General features: G+C 41.8%; 1 pseudogene across 1 annotated transcript; it reads right to left on the bottom strand.

Moving 5' to 3' along the window:
- Positions 1-2,102: 2,102 nt before the first annotated feature.
- On the bottom strand, positions 2,103-3,014 carry LOC103797476 (annotated as a pseudogene). Its single transcript, XR_624726.1, has one exon. The product of XR_624726.1 is annotated as a cytoplasmic protein NCK2 pseudogene (transcript).
- Between the last annotated feature and the right edge of the window lie 2,997 nt (positions 3,015-6,011).

Raw genomic sequence — 6,011 nt, 5'->3', positions numbered from 1 at the left:
ACAAACAAGCCCCAGCATGGTGGTCACTGGGACATGGTGTGCACTGAGAAATGGAGGAGTATTTTTGTATTTTAAGTAATGTATTCACTTTCAAACTGTCCTTCAGGCACTTTCCCAAAAGACAGAAGAAAATTGATAGCTAGTCTCAGGATAACCCACAATGCAGCACCCAGACCTGAAGGTGAGCTTCCTTCTGCTGGACAGACACACCAGGAGTGCACTCATCCAGTATTCCACCTGCCCCCATCAGACAGGATGCTGCCTTGAAGAGACAGCTGAACTATTGTAATTTAATGCTTGCCATAACCCTCCACTGGCTTTCTACATTTTAGAAGACTCTGTGTCTCACTTCTCACTTCGGTCTTTTCTTCTGTTGACTAAACAAACTTGATTCCTCTCACACTCTAAATCAGTCATGATTTTGAAATTTCTACTTTTCTCCCCTGTTCTCCTCCAGCATATCTTTCTTTAATCTCTATTTTTCTTCCTGTCCTCCTGTGGTGTATTTGCATTTGCCTTTGTTTAGTGATTACAGTTAAGCAGAAATAGGAACTCAATGACACAGAACTTCAAAGAAAGGGTAGTTTGACAGCTATCATGTCTTCTGCAGAGCAAATTCATCAAGGAAAGATGCCTAAAATTTAATCAGGCAATACTGTATTCAGATAAAAAAATCCAAGACTGTAACAGGATTGAATTTTGTCAATTCTTATAATGTTACATGTGATGTAAGATTAAAATCTGTCAGCTGTTCAAAATCACAGCCAAGGGGTAATTAAATTTTGAGTGCTTTGACTGTGAATTCTCTGTCCTCAGCGTACATGAAAGTCCTTTCAGTTGAATTTCAAATTTGAACTTTCAGAATTACAATGAACCCTAATCAGCATTACTCATATCCCTCTGATGTCATCAAGGCTCAATTTACAAAGCATATGAGCTGCTGACTTGACCCTCTCTGTTGTGTACCATAATCTCAACAACTACATACAAAAATAACTTTACTGTATTACAACCTAAATGATCTAAGTAGAGCAGAAATACATTAAAATGGGATTTTAACCAATAAAGAACTTATATAATTATTCAATTAAAAGCAGAACAAAACTGACCAATGCAAAGAGCATATTTGGAATTAGCTTAGGAATCCATGACCAAATTTTGATCGAAATAAAACCTAAACCACACTAAACCTTCCCTGACACAGCTTCAGGCCATGACGAGGTGTTTTGCTGTTTTATATGGAATAATATATTCCTTTCTCACAATGTGCAAACTATGACAAAAGCTAAATAGCCCCCAAAAATTCTCAACAATCAGGTTACGAAGAGATCAAACCAGTACATAGTGTGTGTGTGTTCATGTCTCCTCTATCCCCTTTCCCTCAGTTTCCATGTCACATCTCATTTTTAAGGCTGCCTATTTGGGATCAGAATAGGGAATAAGAGATCTTATAAGGTATATAGAAGATAGTAAAATAAGGTAATAAGTAGAATAAAGTAGTAGATGCCCCAACCCTGGCAGTGTTCACAGCCAGGTTGGATGCAGCCTTGAGCAACCTGCCCTGGTGGGAGGTGTCCCTGTCCAGGCCAGGGGATTGAGACTAGATGATCTCTAAGGTCCATTCCAATCTCTAAAATTCTATGATTCTATAATCTGAACCAACCATTCCCTTGCGTTTATTCATAAAAAGTCAGCTCCTGAAACTAGACTTACATATAACTCTGTAGCATTCAGGGTGTCCCATATTTTCTGGGGTTTTAATCTTGCAACTGTTGGATAGAATTATTTTACCTTGTAGCACTGTAAAGTTGAGGACTGCAGATGAGAAACACATGAAAAAAGTCAAACAGAAGCTTGAAATACTTACTTGCTTGTCCACTAATTATAAAAAAAAAAACAAACCTGGATCACACAGACCACAGCTGTTAAATTTCAGTGGGAATGTCACTGCATTTCACTAACAGATTCTCACCAGCAGTAAAGTGTGTCGGCTGGTAAGGCTGAAGCGTTGATGCTTCTTTAAAGGTGAAAAGACAGGGAATCTGTTAACTGCCAAGCCAAGCATGGGGGAGGACAAACCTGCCAGGCTGAGCACCACTTACCGAAGACTCACTATCTCTAACAAGGAAATCTCCTTCCACTCCCCTCTCGTTCAGGGCACATTCTGCTTGGTGTCGGGTAACATTCCCATAATACCACTCTCTTCCAGCAAAGCGTCCGGTAGAAGATGGTCCCGTGTAGCTTATCTGAGACGGATGGGAAGTGTTAATGGTAGGACCATCACTAATGATTACTACATAGTTTTTAGGAACAAGACCAATTTGCCCTCTGGAATTTTTACATTTCCACCATTCCGGGTCATTTTCTGGCTTTTCAATGACTTCCATCGTTTCCCCTTTTTCAAAATTGAGCTCTTCTTCTGTGACGGAGCTGAAGGGATACAGTGTCTGAACAATGTGGAGTACTTTGGTGCCCTGGCCGTTACTCATGGAAGCTCCTTTCCTTAGGCTGAGGAAGCTGGGGGAATCTGCAGTTGCCTCCTCAACCTCCTCCACCACATAGTTCGAAGGAAACCAGCCGATCTGTCCGTTGTAGCTACCTCTCCACCAGCCATCGCTGCACTTCTCCATGACAATCACTCGGGAGCCTTTCACGAGGGACAGTTCATCCTCTCTCTCCGCGACGTAGGCGAATTTGACGTAGGCTGGAATGTTCAGATCGTAGATCCGGTCGGCACTGCTGCCGTTGGATGGGTATTCCGCGTCTGTGCTGGGAGTGGGTGAAGCGTCTCGCGCGCTCGTCTTTCTCTTGGTTTTTCCCAAGCCTGTTAAAGACAGAAATGGAAAGTGGTCACTTGGAATGCTGATCCCTAGACTGCCAGTGCTGGATGTGGTGACGTGCAGCTCCAGCACTTCCACACCACTGCTAAATGGGGATCTCTTCTGGAACGCTACCCAGTCAGGAAATAGCAACACCTTGAAGAGATTCTCATTAACATCCAGCTGATGCACCATTAGGTAAGGAGAAATTTGTGTTATAATGACTTGTATTCTCTTCTCAGAAGTACCAGAGCCTTAACACACTTAAACACAGTGGTTTCTTCACTAGGATGACTGCTAATCACTGAAATGGTTTCAGAGCTTGCTGTTATGTATCTTAAAATTCCAGTCAAATGACCATGCCTTATAATTTTGGGGATGACTTTAATTTGGCTCAAGCAAAAAGTGAAAAAATATTGACAGCAATAAACTAGCATGGTAATAAAAGCTAAAGTTTCTCTGCAGATTATGTTTTGGTCTCTTTGTTCTTCAGGCAGTCCCCAGGCAGCTACAGCTGCAACTCCTTCCAACTGCAAGCCCCTTCTGAAATCCACCTCTCTTTCATCTGCATTTCATCATGCACTGTAACAGCATAAACCTCACAGTGAGGAAGACTATTTGCATATGTTTCCCTATAATCTGTAAATTCTGATGTACTGTCATGGCTTTAATTATAGCGTGAAATACAATGTAGAGACGAAACAACAATAACATTAAACAGGTAACTTTTTTTTACCTTAATTAGAGGACTCGTGCTAATATCTGTTTAAATATGGGAGAAAAACTGCACAGCACACTTGGTGTACCTTTCAAATTTCTGCAGCAAGAGCTGCTTAAGTTTATGTATGAACAAAAAGATAGAGTGAACAAGCAGCCCTTCCTCATGAAAATCACTTAAAAAAGTTCTGAAAACAAAAGACAAAGCTCAGTATAGCACAAACAAAGCAACACCCAAAACATCATGCAGGGGACAGAAAGCAAAAACCAACAGAGAAATAGAAGCATTTTTACTTTTCTCCATGCTCCTAGAGCTTGGCTGGCAGGTGAGACATTTAGCAGAGACACAGGAGCACATGCTGATTCTGGAAGATTGAATGGAAGGAAAACAAAAAGTGGTACTTTCTTTGTATTTCTTCAAACAATCTGAAAGGAGGAGATTCAACAATTTAGGGCTGTTTAATCTGGCCACCCTGGAGGTTTTCAAGATGAGACTGGATGTGGCACTTAGTGCCATGGTCTAGTAACCACGGTAGGGTTGGACTCGATCTTTGAGGTCTCTTCCAACCCAGTCGATTCTATGATTCTATGATATATATAGATACATATATTCTTGCATATACAATGAGTATCTTCAGCAAAGGTGTTTGCTCAGTGCAAAACTTTGTGGTTTATTTAGCTGTACAGCACAAACAAACAGTGCACACATAATCCTGCAGGGATTGCTGACTAGAAGGGTTAAATACGTTAATTTATACTGTCTTATGGTCTCAAAAGATGTGGCAGAAAATTCTGATGGTCCTAAAGTGTTTCCTGACCTTCCCCAGCAGCTCCTTGCTTCCTGCTGGAGCCTGCTACATCCTAATGTCATTCCAACTCCAGCACTTCAGCCCAGAGCAGGCGACTGCACTTTCAGGCAAAACGAGGGAGAGCAGCTTATTGTACTACGGGAGACAATCACAGGAAAAGAGTATCCAAGCAAGCACTAATCAGAAGCTGGTCAGGCTCTGATCTCTGCCAAGACTGGAAATTTTCATCAGTTGAGAGATCGTTTTCAACCAAAAGACAAGGATGTATCAGAGCTAAGGAGCATTAAATTACAGCGATATAAACAAACACAGCTTAAGGATCCTTCTGGTAAGAAAGGGGGGAAATTACTTGTGATAAGTTCATGGAAAACAAGCAACTGTATTTCAATAGATTCACTCTGCATAAAGTCCTCCACTGTGACTGAACCTTCGAGATTAAAAGCTTAGGCTTTTATGTGCTCTATAAATGAAGATACGCAGCACCACTTCTTGGAATTACAGCATAAGAACTAATAAAATAAAATACCCCAGCAGATGATGAAATAGCTGGCCAGGAGAAAACCAGCAGAAAATCAGAGCACAGAGATATCTGTGAGAGATAGGGATGTAGCATGATAAGGGAATGCCATAAACTAAAGTATCTAGAGAAAAAAATTGTTGAAAAACAGGTGAAAATCCCCAAATTTCTCAAAAAAACCTCTGAAGTCTGATAAAGGTATCTAAACACTTAGCACAAGGTTATCATTCGAGCACTCTCTTTCACTTGGAGTTTCAAAAATTTCATCTTTTTTCACAAACCTTCCAATGTTGTGCCTGACATTTCCCATGTTCCTTTCTATCTTCCCCATTCAACATAAATCATAACAACATTGAGAAAAATCAAAATTAGAAACTTCACTAGGTTTTTTTCAAATCAATACGCATAGTTGGAGTTCTTCAGTTTAAGCTTAGCATTCCACATGACCAAACCTTTTAAGGCTGATAGCATGGCAATGATTAACCTTTTCCAATAGCAGCAATGTGCACTCAAGACTGTGTTTCCAGTTGGTTTGACCAAAGTAACCAACCCTGCAGAGACCCATCTGCAGTCAGGCACAGCAAAGGGGACACACAACATTATCCAACAATCATTTGTTTCTCTGAGGTTACAACATTCATAGCTGTGTCTATGACTGGAGAGGAAACAAGTTGTTCCATGAGCAGAACGAAGGAAATCTGTTCCTGTTTTTCTCCTTACACCTCCTGCCACATTATTCTTCCTGCCTCTCCCATCTCCTGCAGGATTCACAATAAACCCTCTCACCATATGACTGCCTTCACATCCCCAGGTCCTTCTCTATCTCCAGCTCCCCAGTGCCATCTCCAAAGTGCCCTCAAAGCATACTCCACCTGCCCTGGTGCTGCTCTCCTCACTACCTTTCTTGGGCTGGCCAGCCAAGCACCATGCCTGGCACCCTGCTGCCTTTCATCCCTGCCTGGACTGAGCAAAGAGCTTGCTGGTGTCCCTCTCTTCCAGTGAGGGACACCAGCAAGGACCCTCCCAGGCACAGAGTTGGAGAAAACTTGTTAGTTTGCCTCTGCCAGTCTGTCAAGTTTGCCTAAAATTGGCTGAGTTATCAAGGGTGGACAGATGGATGGCCGATGGCAGCTGACTGTGACAGCATGA

Source organism: Acanthisitta chloris, unplaced genomic scaffold (assembly GCF_000695815.1).
Source record: "Acanthisitta chloris isolate BGI_N310 unplaced genomic scaffold, ASM69581v1 scaffold17742, whole genome shotgun sequence".
Taxonomy (NCBI): Eukaryota; Metazoa; Chordata; class Aves; order Passeriformes; family Acanthisittidae; genus Acanthisitta; species Acanthisitta chloris.
The sequence above is the reverse complement of the archived record's forward strand: the minus strand, read 5'-3'. Positions and strand labels throughout refer to the sequence as shown.